General features: G+C 51.9%; 1 pseudogene; it reads left to right on the forward strand.

Moving 5' to 3' along the window:
- Positions 1-15,929: 15,929 nt before the first annotated feature.
- On the forward strand, positions 15,930-20,758 carry LOC115274553 (annotated as a pseudogene).
- The last annotated feature ends 1,049 nt before the right edge of the window (positions 20,759-21,807 follow it).

A 21,807-nucleotide genomic window follows, 5' to 3' on the forward strand; every position in this document is an offset into this window, starting at 1 on the left:
TTAAAAAGTGGAATACCAGTAATTTCATCTATGGCAGTATCCAGAAATATCAACCAACTGATTCTCCCCTTCAACTGTTGCCTGCGCTCCAGCCACCTTGACCTACTTTGTAATTGTCAAAACGTGCCAGGTGTCTCCTGCCAAAGAGAACCCACCCCGTATGGACTTTTGCACATGTTCCTTCACTTTGGATCCAGGACCAAAGGTCTCCTCCTCCAGGAGGCCCCCTGGGATCACTCCTTGTCCCAACAGTGGTTTCACTGCCTTCCCAGCACTTTAGCAGCATGTTTGAAAAAGGCGTTATGTTCGCTTTTCAAGGAAATTTATTGTTTCCTCACACCCTGCCGTGGGGAGTCTCTCAATGTTTGTTCCTCTGAATGAATGCAATCGCATGAGCTTTGGCACATACTTTTTAAATACTTTGCTTAAGACTGTGTCCAAAAAGATGCCCAACATGTACTTTCTAAGTAAGCAGAGTGGCTTCTGCGGGCTCTGGCCGCCTCTGCCAGCTCCCCCGGCCTCCCTCGCCCTCCTCATCGTCATGACAACATCATCAGCACCAGCGCGGAGCATCTCTGCCTTCAAAGGGCGGCTGCCACTTGGGGAGCCTTCCCAGGCCGGGCACTGTCCGGAGCACGTTTTGTGTATTAATTAACTTAACCGAGAACTCTGTGAGCCAGGTGCTCTCCCGCCTTGGTTCTACAGATGAGGAAACCGAAGCACGGAAAGAAGAAGTCAAACGGAACCCTCTGAAAAAGCCAGGCATTCGTAAGAAAAAGGAGGTCCAGGCCCTCTCGGCCTCTGAAATTCCAAGAAAGGACAACTTCGGAAAGAGGGGACCAAAACAGACCGGAAATGCTGAGGCCATCAGGGACCGATTTAGCAACAACAACAACTACAAAAACGCACCAAAGACAAAGAAAACCTCAAACACAGGGCGGATTTGACCAAACCTCAGCTCCCGGGCCACCGGGCTCCCTCGCAGGTATTTCCTCTGCAGCCCTGATGCCCCGAACCTGGACGTCAGCCTTGACCTCTCCCTCCCCCAGCTCCCACGCAGAGCCCCGTGGGGTTTACCTTCGGAGCTTCTGCCACTGCCGACGCCGGCCACGGAGCTCCATCCTGCAGAGCTGGTGGCCTGCTCCGAGCCACCATTATCTGGTATCTGGGCAGGAAGGGAAGAGCCTCCCACCAGGCCCCAGGCCCATCCCATCCCCCACCCGAGGCAGCCCGAGGGAGCTTTTGAAATTTCAATTTGGGGCAGGACACACCCCCTCCCCACCCCCACTTCTAAACCCCTTCAAAGGTTTCCCATTGTTCTCAGGCCGCAGTCTCCAATTCCTCGCTGAGCTTTAGGGGGCCTGCAGGATTCCCTTTGGCAGCTTCCTCTGAGGTCTCTGACCTCCGGCCAGATCCCTGTTGGCCTGGAAGGCTCTGAAGCCTGGCTGGGTGGGTCCAAATCCTGACCCTGCTGTTCACTCACTGTGTGACCTTGTGCGAGTAACTTAACCTCTCTGGGCCTATAAAATGTGAATAACCCCTCCCAGAGTGTCCTCAGAATTAAATTAGTTCCTGCATGGGGTGCTTGGGTGGCTCCGTCGTTAAGCGTCTGACTCTTGGTTCACGATCTCACCGTTCATGAGTTTGAGCCCCACGTCGGGCTCAGCGCCGCCTGCTTGGGATTCTCTCTCTCTGCCCTTACCTTGCTCTCATTCTCTCTCAAAATAAATAAACTTAAAAAAAATAATAATTAAATTCGTTCCTGGAGTAAAAAAATTATTTAGCAGAGTTTGGCTTAGCTTGAACTCCTCCTCATCCTTCAAAATCCAATACAAAATTACCTTCTTTAGGGTAGGCTCCCTGTGTCCACTTCCCAATGCGTCAGACACACCCACCCCACTATCCTTGCCCTCATGGTGTCCATGGCAATCGTGACATAACGCCTAATACGTGTTTAATAACTGGGTATAAATCCCTACCATTGATTTTGTATTTAGTGTCTGTTTTGTCCAGTTCCGTGTCTCCCGGCATAGAGCAGGTGCTCAAAAGTAATTTGGTGACTGTTGAATGGGAAAGGCTGAATGAGTCGATTGCAAGGGTGCCCAGATCTCTAATGTTCAAGTTCAAAGAAATCAGGAAAACCGAACAGCAGTTCGGGGGCGGGAGTGGGGGGGGGTCGTCCCTGGGCTACAAAAGGAGGCTACAGTGTTGGGCAAGTAAAGTGAAAGTGGCCGTGGACCAAAGGAGCTGCCCTGCAGGCCGGGCTTGGCCTTAAGAAGACCATGTTTCTCCAGAACAGAGCAGCTGAGGACCTACAGCCCCAGGCTGATGTGGTGGCTCCGCTGGGGACACGCGGCTGCTGAGACCACCTGGCCCCTAGGCCTTCCCTGCCTTGTTCCCTCTCTCTGCTCCTGCCCACGCCTTGGGCGCACAAGCCCCTGGAGCGGGCTCACCCTGGCACCTCACGTTCTGGGTGTAGCCCAGGCCTCTACGGCCGGCCTGACGTCAGGAGCGCTGTAGACAAGTCCGGCTTAGCAAATACACATACAGCGTGCCCAGTTACATTTGAACTTCAAATAAATGAACGATTTTCTAGTGTAGGTACATCCTGGGTTTATTTTTTTTTAATGCTTTATTTTACTTTTGATACAGAGAGAGACAGAGCATGAGAGGGGGAGAGTCAGAGAGAGAAGGAGCCACAGAACCGGAAGCAGGCTCCAGGCTCTGAGCTAGCCATCAGCACAGAGCCTGACATGGGGCTCGAACCCACGAACGTGAGATCTGACCTGAGCCGAAGTTGTAGGCTTAACCTACTGAGCCACCCAGGTGCCCCGGTAAGTCCTGGGTTTAATCTGGCATCCCTAAGGCTCCGGCCCCATCACACCCTCCCCAGCAGTGTCTGCTCTCAGGTAACTTTCTCTTTGGGCGTCCTGAGCCTCGGAAGGGAGGCTCGACCCCTCCAGTGTGCTTTTGCCTCTGGGTAAGGGAATTCACAGCACCAGCCACGTGGGGTGGGGCGGTCACCAGGCTCTTACACCCCAGTGCACGTGCCACAGAGAACAACCAGGAAAGGGGGGGCTCAGTTGGCTGAGCATCAGACATCGGCTCAGGTCATGGTCTCGAGGTTCGTGGGTTCGAGCCCCATGTCAGGCTCTGTGCTGACAGCTCAGAGCCTGGAGCCTGCATCCTATTCTGTGTCTCCGTCTTTCCCTGCCCTTCCCCTCCTCACACTCTGTGCATCTCTCTCTCTTTCTCTGTCTCTCTCTCTCTCTCTCATAAATAATAAAAAAACAAAAACAAAAAAAACCAAAATTAATAATAAACATTTAAAAAGAAATTTAAAAAACAACATGGCCATTCTTCTACTCTGTTTTTCTGGATGCCACCTCCCAGGGCCCTTGCCACAAGCCCTTCCCAGTTACGCAACAAGGATGACTGAACCCATTTTACAGAGGAGGAATTCAGGGGGAGGGCCGGTATGTCAAGTCCCCCATCTTTCGGATTCTCAGGCTAAAAGCTCTTCCTGAATCTGTATCAGATGTGAGTGTGCAGTAAGCTGTAAGGTGCGGAGGTCCAGCACTTGTCTTTGGTTCGGGTGATGGAGCCCGGGAGCCCAGCACAGTGCCCGGCCCTTCGTCGGCGTCGCCAAAACATTTATGGGATGAACGAATACAAACCCACTAGAATCTCCATGACACAGTAAGAGGGTGAGCGGCCTTGCGCACCCTCTCTGTCTCCCTCTTTCTTTCTGTCTCTCTCCCTGTTCTGGGTCTTGAACCCAAGTCTGCCTCCCTGTTTTCTCCACGGCACCAACTGCATGGAGGGTGGGAAGGGGCAAGGTTACTTGTAAGCAGATTCCCGGTGTTTCTTTGGAAATGAAGCACAATGACAAAACGTAGCTTCAAAAAGAAAGACACAGGGGCGCCTGGGTGGCTCAGTCAGTTGAGCGTCTGGCTTCGGCTCAGGTCATGGTCTCGAGGTTCGTGGGTTCGAGCCCCAAGTCAGGCTCTGTGCTGACAGCTCAGAGCCTGGAACCTGTCTTCAGATTCTGTGTCTCTCTGACCCTCCCCTGCTCACGCTGTCTATCTCTCTCAAAAATAAATAAAACATTTTTTTTTAAATAGGAAAGAAACATGACCACGGAAAGTCAAAACAGCGGCGCCGGTTGTTTCTTGATGGGAAGAATGGACTTTGAGAACTTAATTCAACACAATTGCACTTGCTAGTCATTAAATAGCCACCAAACCTTCCCGTTGGCTGGCAAATTGCCCTGAAACAATGAGGGAATAAATGAATTCCCAGGAGAAACGGATTTTCTACGGTGTCTGGGAGACGCGTTGAATCCAACCCAGAGAGCCTTGGAGAATCTGGACAACAGGACGGCCATGCTGACGAACTCTCCGGACAGTCAGTCACCAGGGAAATCCCCCACTGGGCCTGTTCGCACTTGCCCCCACCTGGGCCTGAAGCCCGGCGACTCAGGGAATTCTTTTCTTTAATATATTTTTGAGAGACAGAGAGACAGAGTGTGAGCAGGGGAGAGGCAGAGAGAGAGGGAGACACAGAATCCGAAGCAGGCTCCAGGCTCTGAGCTGTCAGCACAGAGCGCAACGTGGGGCTCAAACCCACGAACCGTGAGATCATGACCTGAACCAAAGTCAGCTGCTCAACCGACTGAGCCCCCCAGGCACCCGAGGGAATTCTCTTCTATTTCCCGCTGATGTTTTCTTTATCGGTGGTGGGGACGAGATGGCCGTGAGGGCGGTATGAAAGTGGAGAGTTTGAGACCTATGGAATCAGGACCTGTGCTCTTTGTCATGAACCAGAGGTGACATGCAGGCATTTTCACGAGATTCTCACCTTTGGGATGCTTCCCCCGTGACCAGTGCCGGCCTGGTCAGGTCACGGGTCTCACTCCGGCCGGTGGACATTGCTCCATGGACGTCCCCAGCAGCGTGCTCATCTGGAGACACCCTTGGGCCTCTCGGAGAGGCCTTACCCAGAGACGCCAGCCCCGCCCAGCAGTCACTCTCTGTGACGTCCCGCTGCTGTGCCAGCACAGCTGTGAGCAGCAGCCACACCACGTGCCCCTCTTATTTATTGACTTAGCTTTTTTTTTAATGTTTTATTTATTTTTAAGAGAGAGAGAGAGAGAGAGAGAGAGAGAGAGAGAGAGCATGAGTCGGGAGAAGGGACAGAGACAGAGAGGGAGACACAGAATCTGAAACAGGCTCCAGGCTCTAGGCTGTCAGCACAGAGCTCGATGCAGGGCTCAAACCCATGGACCGTGAGAGATCATGACCTGAGCCCCCCAGGCTCCCAACTTGGCTCTTGGTCTGCCCAGCCGGGCCCTCAGCACCACACAGACAAGATGGCGCCCGACTAGTTCTCTCTGGACCCCCAGCCCCTCAGCAGGCACCAAGGCAGGCTGAGCACTAGTAATTAAATAATGACTGCCTGCTAACAGCTTTTAGGGTATTTTTTTCATAGATTAAGCCTTGAACCATCACAGCATTGGGAGATGGTATCTTGATTAAGATGCTTTGCACTGGCTGTTCCCCCTCCTTGGAATGCTGTTTCTCAGATGTCCACAGGACTCACCCCCCTCTTCATTCAGGAAACTGCTCAAATGTCACCCACTCAGAAGCCTTACCCCCTCCCTAAAGCAGGACCCTTCAATCCCATACCCTGCTGTTAGGGGTTGAACTGTCTTCCCCACAAAAAGCTATGTTCCACACCCCAGCAGCTCAGAATGGGATGGATTTGGAAATAGGACCTTTACAGAGATAATCAAATTAAAATGGGGTCATGAGGGTGACTGCATCCAATATGACTGCTTTCTTTTTTATAATGTCTATTTAAAAAAATTTTAAATGCTTATTTATAATTGCTACAGAGAGAAACAGCATAAATGGGGGAAGAGCAGAGAGAGAGGGAGACACAGACTCTGAAGCAGGCTCCAGGCTCTGAGCTGTCAGCACAGAGCCTGATGCTGGGCTCGAACCCACGAACTGTGAGATCATGGCCTGAGCCGAAGTCGGACACTCAACCAACTGAGCCACCAGGTGCCCCTTGACTGCTATCTTTATATAACAGGGAAGTTTGGACACAGAGACACACGGGCACATAAGAAAGACGGTGCGAAGAGAAGCACAAGAAGTCTTGTGAAGACACAGCGTTGGAGTGAGGCATGTAGAATTTCAGGAAAGCCAAAATGGCCTGTAAAGCAGCAGCAGCTGGAAAGAGGCCAGAAGTCTGCAGGGTTAGGACTAGGAGCGCCCAGCCCGCAGCGTGGCTTCAGACCTCTGGCCTCTAGAACTGTGTGGGACCCAGTAAATCTGTGCCGTCTCAAGCCACCCAGTTCGGGCCCGTTGGCAGTACTCTGTTACACGGTCTCAGGACACAAACACACCTGCTTGATGTCTGTTCCTTGTTCTGATCACCACCTGCCGCCGCGCGCATTCGTCCACCCATTTACTCCCAGCCCCCACGCGGAACACCAGCCTCAAAGTCTGCACATCTGTCACAAGGCCTGGCATTTATGTGTTCCTTCAAGAAGCGTTTACTGAGTATCTACTATGTGCCAGGCCCTGCCTTAACTGCAGGGGGCTGCGCTGTGAGTGCAGCTGGCTTCTTAAAGTTTAGGGTCTAGTTAGAAAAGATAGATTATGGGGGATGCCTGGGTGGCTCAGTCAGTTAAGCGTCAGGCTTCAGCTGAGGTCATGATCTCAGAGTTCGTGAGTTCAAGCCCTATGTCAGGTTCTGTGCTGATAGCTCAGAGCCTGGAGCCTCAGATTGTGTGTCTCCCTCTCTCTGCCCCTTTTTGCTCATGCTGTCTCTCTCTCTCTCTCAAAAATAAATAAAATCATTTAAAAAAATTATAAAAATAAAAAGATTGCCACTTGAAGTCACAGGAAAGGAGCGGAAAAAGGTGCAGGTTCAGGTCTGGCCCAGGCATTTTTTTCAAGTGTGCGACCTTGGACCCGTTCCCGCTGCCCGATCGCCCCCAGCACTGTCAGCGGAGATGAGATCATGAAAAGTAAGAGCCTCTCAGCCTTGAACACTGCGAAGTAGCTTCGAAGGGCCAGGGGTGATTGTTGCCAACGGGGCGTCTGTGTGGAGACTCTCAAGGTCGGCCAGCTTCTGCTGACATCATTTGGCAGAGAACAGATGGAGGGTTCTCCACCTTTCAGGAACGGCGCACCCTGTTAATACAAGGTCCGAACTTCACCGCTTCCTGACAGAAATACCGTGCACAGAATAGATTAATGGAACGTTTCTTTTGAATAGGAACTACGTGTACATGGTAAAGAATTAAAATACAGAAATTTATCCAAGGAAAAAATGAAGTCTCCCTCCATCGCTGACCCTCTGCCGCCCCTCCCTGGTGGCACTGACTGCTACCCATGAGCAGAGAGGGTCCTTGCAGGACCAACACAACACACTATGTCCCTTCCTCTTTCTTTCGTTTTTCTAAAAGTTAAAAAACATTTTTTTTTCATTTTTATGAGAGACAGAGAGAGACAGTGCGAACAAGGGAGAGTCAGAGAGGGAGGGAGACACAGAATCTGAAGCAGGCTGCAGACTCTGAGCTGGCTGTCAGCATAGAGCCCGACGTGGGGCTCGAACCCACGAACCGTGACCTGAGCCGAAGCTGGACGCTCAACCGACTGACCCACCCAGGTGCCCCATTTTTTAAAAATTTTTAAAATGTTTTTATTTATTTATTTTTTAATGTTTTTTCATTTATTTTTGAGAGACAGAGAGAGCGCGAGCAGGGGAGGGTCAGAGAGAGAGGGAGACACAGAATCCAAAGCAGGCTCCAGACTTTGAGCTGTCAGCACAGAGCCCGACGCGGGGCTCGAACCCACGATCCCTGAGATCATGACCTGAGCTGAAGCCGGACACTCAGCTGACTGAGCTCCCCAGGCGCCCCGTCCCTTCCTCTTTCTATCCGCAGCAATCTGTCCACGCTGCCCTGCTCCCTGCTCTCAGCACCCATCAGTCTACCCTGGAGAAGTGTTCCTTGTCAATGCACATAGGCCTGTTTGATTCTTTTTAAATAGCTGTGGAATCGCATCCTAGTGCTCCTGTGTCATTATTCCCTTAACCATCTCCTACTGAGGGACATTTGGGTTATTTTCCATCTTTGGTGATTACGAACAGTGCAACAACAAATACACTCATTCATCTGTCCTGGGCAAGGGTTATCCGGAGGAAAAAGTCCTACAGGTGGAATTGCTGGGTCAGTGGGTCTCAGTAGATTTAAGCTTTGGTGAAAATGTATGCAAAGGTGTGTGTCTGTTTGAAATTTGATATTATTTGGGGCACCTGGGTGGCTCAGTTGGTTAAGCATCCAACTTTGGCTTAGGTCATGATCTCATGGTCCATGGGTATCAGGCTCTATGCTGACAGCTCAGAGCCTGGAGCCTGTCTTCAGATTCTGTGTCTCTCTCTCTCTCTGCCCCTCCTCTGCTCACGCTCTGTCTCTCTCACTCTCAAAAATAAATAAATGTTAAAAATTTAAAAAAAGAGAAGGACAGTAGTGATGGAGGTACAACAGTATGAATGTACACAGCCTACAGAACTATATACTTAAAATGGTCGAAATGGTAAATTTATGTTATGTATATTTTACCACAATCATAAAAAAAGCCCAGGTGGCTGATGGGTGAAATAGGAGAAGGGGGTTAGGCGGTGCAAGCCTGCAGTTACAACCTAAATGGGTCACCATCTCCGGGCTGTAAGCACAGCGTGGGGGATAGAATCAATAACATTGTAACAACCTCATGCAGGGACAGATGGTGACCGCACTGGCCACAGTGAGCATTTTGTAACGTCCGTAAATGTCGATTCACTATGTGGTAGACCTGAAACTACTCTAATACTGTATGTCAGGTATAGTTCAATTTTAAAAAAAGCCTGAGTCACCCTGGCCTCTTTTCTTATGTGTGTGACGTGCACGCGTGCGCGCGCGCACACACACACACACACACACACGCGTGCGCACACACACACACACGCGCGTGCGCACACACACGTGACCAACAGACCCTAAGGCCTCACTTCTACTTTTTCCAGATTTTATTTTTTGTTTATTTTTTAATGTTTATTTATTTTTGAGAGAGAGAGGGAGAGGGAGAGAGAAAGTGGGGGAAGGGCGGAGAAAGGGAGGGCCAGAATGCAAAGCAGGCTCCGGGTCTGAGCTGTCAGCACAGATCCCAACGCGGGGCTTGAACCCACTGACTGCAAAATCATGACCTGAGCCAAAGTTGGACGCTTAACTAACTGAGCCACCCAGGTACCTATGTTTATTTTTTAAATTATTTTATTTTTTTTATAGTTCATTTATTTTTGAGACAGAGAGAGACAGAGCCTGAGTGGGGGAGGGGCAGAGAGCCAGGGAGACACAGAATCTCAAGCAGGCTCCAGGCTCTGAGCTGTCAGCACAGAGCCCCCAACACGGGGCTCAAAGCCAGGAACTATGAGATCATGACCTGAGCTGAAGTCGGCGCTTACCCGACTTCACTTACCCCGGGCGCCCCATGGATCTATTTTTTTTAAGTAGGCTCCACACCCAGTGTGGGATTTGAATTTACATCCTGGAGATCAAGAGTCACATGCTCTACTGACTGAGCCAGCCAGGCGCCCCAGGCCTCACTTCTTCTTCTTCTTTAAATTTTTTTAATGTTTATTTATTTTTTATAGAGAGAGACAGAAAGACAGACTGTGTGAGGCCGGGGGGGGGGGGGGGGCAGGGCGGGGCAGCAGAGAGAAAGGGAACGCAGAATCCGAAGCAGCTCCAGGTTCTGAGTTGTCAGCACAGAGCCCGATGCAGGGCTGGAACCCAGGAGCTATGAGATCGTGACTTGACCCCCCAGGCGCCCTGCCCAGGCGCCCCTGCCAGGCGTCCAGCCTCTCCTGGGAGCCCTCCCATGCCCTGTGGAACAGGAGCCCCAGCTCTCCACCTGCTGGGTGGCCCAGCCAGTCTGCCTGGCAAACCGACTTCCGCTTCTACCCAGGTCAGGCCAGTCCCTTCTCCATGACAGAGTGACTATCAGATCTCATCCCTCTTTGGCTCGGAAACTCCTGGGGCTCCCACCCCACTTGCAGTGGGGTCTGAGTCTTGACCATGGCCCTGGAGTGGTGGAGATGTTTCAGAACGAGGTGCAGTGGCCGGTGCACAGTCCTGGGAACACTCTACGGGCCACTGAATTGCTCCCTTTTAAGTGGTGATTGTCATGTTGAGTTTCACACCAATAAATTATTCCCCCCAAAAATGTTTGAAAGCTGGCTGCCGTCCAGCTAAAATACGAAGATTCTGCAGCGTAAAAGGGGACTAACTTACCCTAGAATTCTAAGGAGAACCACAGAATAATGGACCTCTCAATATTGAAGTTTGCACTGATTAAGAAACACACCATTTAAAAAAAATTTTTTTAATGTTTTATTTTTGATACAGAGAGAGACAGAGCATGAGAGGGGGAGGGGCAGAGAGAGAGGGAAACACAGAATCGGAAGCAGGCTCCAGGCTCTGAGCCAGCTGTCAGCACAGAGCCTGATGCGGGGCTCGAACCCACGAACGTGAGATCTGACCTGAGCCGAAGTCGGAGGCTTAACCAACTGAGCCAGCCAGGCACCCCAGAAACAAAACCTATCGGCATGACCCCGGGGGCCCCACACAATCTGCCCCCAAGCGCTGCTCTCTGACCTCAACTCCCTCCCACCCTCACAAGCTCACCCTGTACCTCCACCTGTCAGTCTTTACACCGCAACCCCTGGGGCCCCAGGGCCTTTGCATTTACCACTTGCTCTCTTGGCATGCTCTTCTCTCATACACTTTTTGACATCCCTGACCTCACTTTGTTATGTCTCTGCCCAAGTGTCACCCCCCTGACCACTCGCTCTATTTACAACAGCACCCCCGACCCCCACCCCTTCATTCTACTCTCTCACCCACTTTGATTCTCTCCATATATTCCCTGCTATGGGCTGGGCTGCATTCCCTCCCCACCTCACATGTTGAAGTCCAAACTCCAGTAACTGTGGGGCGCCTGGGTGGCTCAGTCGGTTAAGTGTCCGGCTTTGGCTCAGGTCATGATCTCACATTTTGTGGGTTTGAGCCCCGCGTCAGTCTCTGTGCTGACAGCTAGCTCAGAGCCTGGAGCCTGTCTTCGGATTCTGTGTCTCCCTCTCTCTTTGACCTTCACTTGCTCACTCTGTCTCTCTCTCTCAAAAAAAAAAAATTTTTTTTTAATTTAAAAAATTAAAAGAAAACAAACTCCAGTATTTGTAAATGCGACTCTCTTTGGCGAGAGGGTCTTTATAAAGGTCAGCAAGTTAAAGTGAGGTCATTAGGGTAGCCCAAATCCAATATGACCAATATTGTCAGCAAAGGACATTCAGACACAGGGACTGGCACAGGGGGGAAGACAATGTGCGGAGACACAGATGACAGGTGTGTACAAGCTGAGGAGGGAGGCCTGAGACAGAGACCTCCCTGGGCGCCCTCAGGAGGAAGCGGCCCGCCCACAGACACAGGGGGCTTGGACTTCTGGTCTGTTAGGAGGGTGAGAGGTTGGGTTCCGAGGTCCCCGCCTCCCATCCGTGGCACCATCCGTGGCACCCTCCGTGGCACCATCCGTGGCACCGTGTTACGGCAGCCCCAGCAAGTGACGTCACTGGCCACGGCCTTTCCACACTGCATCTGGGCCTGCCTGTCCCCTCGCCTGCTCTGAGGACATCAGGGGTTTCTCCCTGCTTCTGTCACTGCTGTAGGACGGCGCCCGGCAGGTCGCGGGGTGGGGGGTGCGCACGTGTTTCTACTAGTGCTGAAGCTCTGGGGCAGGGGCCTGTCGGAGGCGAGGGCGCCCTAGGGGAGCCGTCACACTTGGGGGCAGGGCAGGGAAACCCCGTGGGCTTATCCTGCCTGGTCGCTGTATCCTCCAAATACATAGAATTCAGTGTGACTTTTGCAGGGGAGAAGATTGAGGTTCAGAGAGGGGACGTGCAGAAGCTAATGCATGGCCCCCAAGGATATCAGAACCGGTAACTGTTACCTTATCTGGAAAAGGGGCCTTTGCAGGTGTGATTAAGCTACGGGCCTAGAGATGGGGAGCCTGCCTTGGATTAGCCAGTGGGCCCTGAGCGCCATCTCACATACCCCTCCTTGTAAGAGAAAGGCGGTGGGGGCTTGGAGCACAGGAGAGAAGGAGGCAATGTGGCCATGGGGGCAAAGACCGGAACGAGGTGGCCACAGGCCAAGGAAGCTGGAAGGAGTTAGTTCTCACCTCCTGCTTCCGGAGGGAGCTCGGACCTGCTGACACCTTGGTTTCAACTCGGCGGCACCGCTTTCGGGTCTCTGGGCTCCGGGACTGTGAAAGAACACATTTCTATTATTTTCAAGCCAAAGAAAAACAAACAGCAACGCAGCTCCAAATAAGGAGTCTGAGTCTCTTCCCCTGCCTTCCGTGCTGACCCCGGATGGACCCACCGTCTTCTCCAGCCCAGACTTCCACATGTGGCTCCCTTTCCCGGCCCACTGACATCCATCCACATCCCCCAACCACTGTGCCTTCTCCGTGTTAATCAGAGCCACCCTATGGTCATGTTTCTTCTCCCCTGAAAATCCATGCATGCCTTCTCAGTGCACCTTGGATCTCTTCCAAATTCTTTTTTTTTTTTTTTAAATAAGCTTTACACCCAACGTGGGGCTTGAACTCACGACCCTGAGATCAAGAGTCACGTACTCTTCTGACTGAGTCAACCAGGTGCCCTGGATCACTTCCAAAATTCTTTTTTTGTTTGTTTGTTTATTTATTTTTGAGACAGAGCATGAGTTGGGGAGGGGCAGAGAGAGAGAGAGGGAGACAAAGAATCTGAAATAGGCTCCAGGCTCTGAGCCGCAAGCACAGAACCCGATGCAGGGCTGCCCGATCATGACCTGAGCCGAAGTAGGACTCTTAGCTGACTGAGCCATCCAGGCGCCCCGCTTCCAAAATTCCTAATGCAGCCTGCCAGGCCCAGCCTCGGGGTCCAGATCTGAAATGATTTCAGGGCCCCCACAGGGGACGGAGTGAGTCAGGCGGCAGTGCAGAGGTTAAAACCAGATCTACGGCCTGACTCCAGTCCGACTGTTCTGACTCAGAAATGGGGCTGAGTATGGCCAGACCTTCTGATTTGTTTCAAAGTCTGGAAATCCAGACTTTTATGGAAAACCACTTTAAGAAAAAAACCCACTGAACAGGCAGAAGTCTGCTGTGCTGGCCACAGATGGTCTCCGGCCCATGAACCACACTGGTTCTTGACCTTGGGGCCAGCTACTGTGGGCCCCGCTGCCGGCCTCTCTCCAACGGCCATGTCTCCAGTGACTTTTAGTTTCAATTTTAGTTCCTGAAACTGGGCCCAGGCTTCTTCCGTCGGCATGGCCTTCTGCCTCTTTGCTTTGAATAATGCTGCACTTCGCTTCCCTTTGAACTTTGGCTATTACTGACTCATCCACCTCTTTTTTAATTTTTTTAATGAGTATTTATTTTTGAGAGACAGAGAGTCAGAGCGTGAGCAGGGGAGGGGCAGAGAGAGAGGGAGACACAGAAACCAAAGACAGGCTCCAGGCTCTGAACGGTCAGCACAGAACGTGACGAGGGGCTCAAACCCACGAACTGTGAGATCATGACCTGAGCCTAAGTCGGGCACTTAACCGACTGAGCCCCCAGGTGCCCCAACTTTTTTTTTTTAAGATTTTATTTAAAATTTTTGGATGTATCCAAACGTGGGGCTTGAACTCATGACCCTGAGATCAGGCGTCCCTTGCTCCTCTGACTGAGCCAGCCAGGAGTCCCCGATTCCTGTACTTCTCAACTTCAATGCTGTTATGCCAGAAGGGTCTTCTCTGGCCACCCCAGCGAGGTTAGCAACACCCCCTCCCCCAAGTTTTAATCAGCCTTTACTCCTTTTCTGTTTCTCCCTAGCGCTTAGCACATTAGAATAGATGAACCGGGGAGATCGTTTGTGGAAATTCACTTAACTCCTCCCAGACTGTCTGAGGTGCACAGACGCAGGGAGCCTGGCTGGCTCAGTTGGTAGAGTGTATGACCCTTGATCTTGGGGTCATGAGTTCGAGCTCCAACGTGAGGTGTAGAGCTTACTTAAAAAAAAAATTAAACAAAAATCCCCTAATTAAGTCACTAAATTAAGTGCACAGACTGGGCTGAGCACAGATCCCACAGGCCGCACACATAACACAGATCCTTGTGGCCATGTGACTAAGGCGTGGCCAGGTCAGCCCACGGGCTTAGAAAGGAAAGGCGATCTGACATCATGTGACAGAAGGAGGCTGCGCGGGACTGGATTCCAGGGCCGTCTGATTCCTCCAGGCAGGGCTGCTGCTCTCCTAGACGAGGGAGGACAAGGGAGGAGCCCAAGTCCTGCATGATTACCTCCTTGCTCACCTGCTTGCATGTCCCCAGGCTGGAAAGAGGACCAACGGATGGCCCGACACCGACCACAAAGAGGAGCTCAACACCCCCACCCCGGGGATGGCCAAGCAAGAAGACGGAAGGGACTGGGTGCCTGGGCAGCTCAGTTTATCTCCTGACTTTCATTCAGGTGTGGGTTTAAGCCCCGCATCAGGCTCTGTGCTGACAGCTGGAGCCTGGAGCCTACTTCAGATTTACTCTCTCGCTCTCTCAAAAATACATACATTTTAAAAATTAAAAAAGAACGGGGCGCCTGGGTGGCTCAGTCGGTTGACTGTCTGACTTTGGCTCAGGTCAGATCTCACGTTTGTGGGTTCGGGCCCCGCATCGGGCTCTGTGCTGACAGCTAGCTCAGAGCTTGGAGCCTGCTTCGGATTCTGTGTCTCCCTCTCTCTTTGCCCCTGCCTGCTCATGCTCTGTCTCTGTCTCAAAAATAAATAAAACATTAAAAAAAATTTAAAAAATTAAAAAATAAGATGGAAGGGACTGAGTGAGGCACTGAGTCACCTGCACGGGGACACTGAGGCAGGGCTGCCTGTCAGGCTAGACTGAAATCAACATGCCTTCCTGCTCTTGGGCTAACACAAGTCTGCGAGGAGCCCCGAGCTCCAGAAAATACTTGCTCGTGGCATTTGGTAACCCACTCTAATAGCTAACTTATCAAGGTTAATACGTTGCTTCTTAAGATTCCCTTTCAGGACCCTGTGCCCACCAGTCCTGAGCTATTAGTTCCCTGCCTTTTAAGACTTGTCTTGGGGCACCTGGGAGCTCAGTCCGTTAAGCATCTGGCTTCCGCTCAGGTCATGATCTTGCAGTTCATGAGTTTGAGCCCTGCATCAGGCTCTGTGCTGACAGCTCAGGGCCTGGAGCCTGCTTCGGATTCTGTGTCTCCCTCTCTCTCTGTCCCTCCCCGGCTTGTCGTGCTCTGTCTCTCTGTCTCTCTCAAAAATAAATAAACATCAAAAATAAATTAATAAATAAATACACTTTAAAAAATAAAAAATAATTAAAATAATTACAAAATAAAAACCTGAAACAAGGATTGGGAGTTCAAGCCCCATGTCGGGTGTAGAGACTACTTAAATATAAAAATCTTAAAAAAACCCCCAAACACCGCACAGGGAGACTACCCCAGGCCACGCCTTCCAGCGTGACTCTAGGATTCAAGATGGGAGCTGCGCATTTTGTGCGTTCAGCCCACCTCCCAGCACCTGCTTCATCGGAGCTCAGAGAACTAGCTCCTGTGGGAGAGGGGGAGCGGGCCGGGTCCAGCCAGCACAGAGAACGTCTCCACTCTCCACTGTGGGGTCACGAAGGGGTTTCTCAGGACGCTTTTATGGCGGATGATTTCTGCGTCGTGGGCCGACATCAGCGTCCACTTGCCCAGATCCGTCTCTCTCTAAGTCAGGTAGCGGCTCTGAGAGAGTAAAAGCCAGGTTCCATGAAACAGACATGGGAATGTCGGCCTTTCTGCCTCCCAACGACCAGAACAACCTGTTGTTCAAGCAAGAGTACCTTAGAGAGAGTGGTGTCCAGCGGTGCCTCAGGAGGGGGACGCTTCCAGGGTGTGGGGGCCTAGACCTCGGTGCCTGTGACACCAGTCTTCTAATGTTTGTTTACTTATTTTTGAGAGGAAGAGACACGGCGTTAGCAGGGGAGGACCAAAGAGAGAGAGACACACGCAGAATCTGAAGCAGGCTCCAGGCTCTGAGTCAGCTGTCAGCACAGAGCCAGACGTGGGGCTCGAACCCACAAACTGCGAGATCATGACCTGAGCTGAAGTTGGATGCTCAACCCGCTGAGCCACCCAGACTCCCCCCTGGCGTGGATTTCTATGTTTAGATATTAATTTGTTCTCTGCTTCAGGGGAAGACAATTCTGTGGCCGTAGAAGTTGTAGGGTTTCCTGGACGTCCACCTGGGCGGCCCCTCCCTCCTTCTGAGACTTGCTAGGGACCCAGAAGGCAGCCTCTGGAGCAAGGCTGGGACAGGGGAGGCCAGCCAGGCCCAGGGCCCCACATTTGAGGAGAGGAGGCGCTGGCTCTAGGCATCCCCTGCCCTGTACCCGTAGGCGCCGAGCATAAGGGCCTCCTTAAATGCGGGTTCTGGAAGCCTGGGGGGAGGGGCACTCAGGTACTAGCCCTACTCTACAGTAGAAGGCCGAGGGGTCCTGGCCCTGTGACCGACCAGCAGGTGGCCAGGTCCAGTGATGTTTAACGTCCCAGAGTCTCTGGGTCCTCAGCTGGGAGGTGGGGTTCTTGGGGACGATTGTCGGTGCTCCTGCAGGGATTGCCCCCCATACTGCACATGCCCCCTTCTTTGCTGTTGCTTTTACCATTTCCGCCCAGGGCCACGCCCCGGGCTGGGCTGGGTGCTTTCTGTTCTTTATCCAGTGCCTAACTTACAGACACTGGAGAAAATGAAGGACCAGGCGGGTAAAGAGCCGGGCTGGGAGAGTGGCGGAGGCAGGCTCTGGACCCCGGCCTCCCTGACCCTCCTTACCCAAACACTGGAGGCTTTATTGTAACCGGCAAGAGGATGCTTCCAGCGCAGTGTTCAGTCCTCACTGGACATGCATATCACCAGCGGAGGCTTTAAAGGCACAGATGCTTCTCGAAATTCTGGATTGATTGGCCTGGGGATAGGACGAGGCATTGATACACTTTGTAAGGAGCTCAGCTGATTCTAATGTGGAGCCAGACTGAGAACGAGCGCTCTTGAGACAAAAGCTTTAGATTAGCTCTAAGAACACTCCGAGGGGGCATTACAGTATTTAAAAACGTTTTATTTATTTTTGAGAGAGAGAGAGAGAGAGAGAGAGAGAGAGAGACAGAGAGAGAGAGAGAGAGAGAGAGATTGAGAGAGCGTGAGCAGGGTCAGGGCAGAGAAAGGAGACACAGAATCCGAAGCAGGCTCCAGGCTCCAAGCTGTCAGCACAGAGCCGGACGCGGGGCTTGAACTCAGAATCCTCAGATCAGGAGCAGTGTGTCCACTGACTGGGCCAGCCGGATGCCCCTCCTAGGGGGCGCTTCTGAATGTCAGCTACTGAAGAGGCGTGCATGTGTATACCCACATCACAAACCAACTCAGGATTGCAGCTTTGCAGCTGGTAAGACATGGTGGGTTTTGTTTTTCCAACCTAGCTCTACTCAACAGCTGTGATCTGGGGGAAATCTGGTTACCTTTCTAAACCCACCTGAGCAGTATCAGAAACACCTTAAGCACTGATGGTGGGAAACTTAGAACTTAATCAAAATGTCTGAGTTGGGGGTTGGGGCGGGGTTAGGTCTGGGTAGGGCTGAGAATTTGCATTCCGGGCGGGTTCCCAGGTGCTGCTGCTGGTGGTTCAGCAAACACTCTTTGAGAACCACTGCTGTGACTGATCATAATTAACAACCCTGATGAGGTTCACCAAGTCCCATTTCAGATCAATCCTTGGAGCCTGCAAGGTGCCTCTCACGGCTTCCTCACCACCACGGGGTCTCCTTCTTACCACTGTTTTAGGGGGGTAATAACTAGGCTCCCAAATGTGAAAAGGATGGCGTCCAGGGTCATAGGGCCTGAAAGCAGCGGAAGTGTGGGTTTGAATAGAACCAGAAGCAGGACAGGACCTGTGCAGTCAGCTTCCTGGGAGACACCACAGCAAGCTCTGCGACCACGGGCCGAGCTCACATCCAAAACCACGCGGCACACCCAAGGCTGCGGCCGCCAAAATCTTGCTGCCTCCCACGCGGGGAACACCCCTGCCTTGGGGAGCCTGCGTTCAACTGCGTGGAGCCCTGGCGCCCCCTGCTGGCCGTTCGGGGAACAGCGCCGCGCTGCTCGGGCTGGGCGCTCTTCTCTCTGGAGTGAGTCATTGGCATTCCTCAGCCTCCTTACTAACATGGAAAATATTATTCAGTCCATTCCGTCCTCAGAAAGAACTCCTGGTGTTGAAAGTGGGTGGGACTTTACGGCTGAGGAATGTAAAGGAAGGGCGGTGGACCGGGCCCTGGGGAGCTCGGGGCAGGGGGCTGGGGTAAAAGGGGAAAGCTGGGGAAAGCACAGCTGAGAACAATCTGGACGTTCACCTTTTGACCTTCCGGAGGCTCCTGCTGAGGAATTTCCAGGACCAAACCTCCTGGAGCTGTTGCAAAAGGCAGGCGTGTTCTCCCAGGGCCTGTGACTGCTTCCTGAGCACAGGTCCGTTTTTTTCTCTCATTTATTCATTCAGTGGATATTTTTAAGAGCCTACTATGTGCCTGCGCTTTTCTAGGTGCTAGAGATACAGATATAAACAGAACAGACAGGATGCCCTTCTCCATGGATGCTCTCCCACCAGAGAATGATGAATGAATGAATGAACACATGGAGGAAAATGGCAAAGGGGAGTGGGGACTTCAAAGGGAAGGTGACATTTTAGCAAAAACGGGAGGGAGGCGAGGGAAAGAGAGAGGCAGCTATCTGAGGGAGGAGCATCCTAGGAAGACAGAATGGTAAGAGCAAAGGCCCTAGGGCAGGAACCAGTAGGTATGTTTGGTTACGTGGACCAGGTTCTTGAAAATAAAGTGGGTATATTTTATATTAGTTAGGATCCTCTTGTTCTGTTACTAATTACACTAAACTGACTCACTTTCCAAAATAAATACTTATTTCAGCTTGATCAGGGTAGGTTGAGGAGAGCATAGGAGGTGGGAAAGGGTGAGTTAGAAGCTATAAATAAACCTTGGAGAGTTTACTTTAAAAAAAAATAGTGGGGGGTGCGCCTGGGTGGCTCAGTGGGTTAAGTGTCCGACTTTAGGTCTGGTCACGATCTCATGGATTGGGAGTTGGAGAACCGTGTCAGGCTTTGTGCGGACAGCTCAGATTCTGTGTCTCCCCCTCTCTCTGCCCCTCTCCTGCTTATGGTCTGTCTGTCTTTTGCTCTCACTCAAAAATAAATACAAAAAAAAGGGGTAGAGGGGTGGCTGGCTGGCTCAGCTGGTAGAGCATGCAACTCATGGTCTCAGGGTATGAATTCAAGCCCAATTTTGGAGATTGAGTTTCCTAAAAAAAAAACAACAACAAACAAACCTAAAAACAAGAAAGGGTCCAAGACTTTGGACAAGACTTTGGACAAGAAAGACCAAGACTCATGTGCATGTTGACCTTGAATGGCCCCAGGATTTGGGTGCTGGAACTGCCCTCCCTTCTTCTCCTTGTCCTTGTCCTTCTCCTCCTCCTCCTCCTCCTTCTTCTTCCTTCTTTAATGTTTTACTTATTTAGTTGGGGGTCAGAGAGAGGTGAGGGAGAACCCCAAGCAGGCCCCACACTGTCAGCCCAGAGCCCAACGTGGGTCTTGATCTCACGAACCACGAGAACAGGACCTGAGCCTACCGCATCTGAGTCTCCATCTGCTTGCGCAGTGGCTCCTGGGAGCACTGCCTCCAGTGACACCTCCGTCTCCTTGACCTCTCACCATGGAGGCATCTGGGTGTGTGGGTCTGAAGAGCCAGGCCCGAGTTGTAGCAGCATCTGAGTGCCATGTCACCTTCCCAGGCTGCACACGGTTCTGGGGGCGCTGCAGGAGAAAGGCAAGGGCACCTGGGCCTCCTTGTCAGGTCCAACTCCAAGGCCAAGCGGGCCTCTGGTAGCTTCAGATGAGTCCCAAGCACAAAAGGAAAGTCCAGCCTAGGGAGATATCCACCATGACAGCCCCCAGGAGACCCATGAGGCCGAGGAGAAGGGCCCCAGGCAACCAAGGGAGGCAAAAAAGGGCTCTCCCAACCCAGGCGAGGTGAAAAGGGGACCCAGGAAGCCAGGAGAGGCGAGGACGGGGTTTCTCCCAACCCAGGTGGGGCTGAGAAGGCTCCCCAGGAAGGCGGCCAGACCAGAGACCAAGAGGCAAGACTGAGTAAGGCCAGGAAGGCCTCCTGACAGCGAGGAAGGCCTCCAGACAGCCGAGCAAGGTCACCTAGACCCTTCCTAGTGCCCCTGACTCCAGGGGGAAGTCCAGGGTCTAAGCAGAAGGAGCAACCAAGATGGTGAGGCCCACAGGAACACAAAAGCTAAGAGTCAGAGTTCAAAGCCCACAGTCCCAAGGACAAGAACAGTGGTGCTTCTCCAGCCCAACAGAAGGAAGACGAGGTCCCTAAAGAGGTTGTTGCCCAAGGGGCCAACGTGGGACCCAAAGTCAAGACTGCTGCTCCTCTTAGGGGCCGTGGGTCTAAGGCAGGGCCTGAGCCCCTGGCCAAGAAGACAGAGACCCCCAAGGGCCCTAGAAGGCCCGGCTTGCCCATCCTCTTCTTCCACATTGACCTGTAAGCTAAAAGTAGAGCCAGGCTTGAGAGAGACTGAGGTCTGTTAGAGTTTTATTCCCCAACAAACCATCACTGTATTTATTCATCATAACTTATTTATCTGTAAAGGCTTTTGTTCCCCGTATATATAAGCTGTCAGGAGTTGGAGGCTTGCTTCACTGCCCTCAGGCACCCTGGGAACTGCCTTTTTTCTAGGGGACCCTGTTCAGTATCAAGAGTTTATTTTTATTTCTTTTTTAAATGTTGATTTATTTTAGAGAGAGAGAACACAAGCAGGGGAGGTACAGAGAGAGAGGGGGACGGTGGTTCTGAAGTGGGCTCCTGGCTGACAGCACAGAACCCGATGTGGGGCTTGAACTTACAAACCATAAGTTCATGACCTGAGCTGAAGTCGGTGCTCAGCCAACCAAGCTGCCCAGGTACCACCAGCATGAGGATTTTATTTTATTTCATTTTATTATTATTTAAAAATTTTTTTTCTAATGTTTTATTTATTTTTGAGAGAGAGAGACAGCGTGAGCAGGGGAGGGGCAGAGAGCGAGGGAGACACAGAATCCAAAGCAGGCTCCAGGCTCTGAGCAGCACAGAGCCCAATATGGGGCTTGAACCCATGAACTGTGAGATCATGACCTGAGCTGAAGCCGGACGCTTAACCGACTGAGCCCGCCAGGTGCCCAGAACGGAATCTTTGACTCCCTCTTGCCCCGCCCAAATCTGCTCCCTTCTACTGGGCTTTGATAAGCACAAAAGTAGGGGGCAACCCTCACTTTCTCTTTTCTCTCCTTCCCCATGCAGGGGCAGCATCCCTGTGGGCTTGGGCTTCCGCCCCTTCTCACCACCCACCTTCCCTCGGCCTCCCTGCCTCCACTCTTCCTCCCTGGGGTGAACGGTTTCCACCCAGCAATGAGGTGAGTCTGAAAACTCCAACCATGCCAGACCCTTACTTAAAATTCGCCGTGGGTTTTCCAAAACAACCAGAGGAAGACCTTTTCTAGGGCCTTCAGGATACTCCACGAATTGGCCCTGGCCTCTGATTGCATCTCATATACCCTC

This window comes from Suricata suricatta, chromosome 12, assembly GCF_006229205.1.
Source record: "Suricata suricatta isolate VVHF042 chromosome 12, meerkat_22Aug2017_6uvM2_HiC, whole genome shotgun sequence".
Lineage (NCBI taxonomy): Eukaryota > Metazoa > Chordata > Mammalia > Carnivora > Herpestidae > Suricata > Suricata suricatta.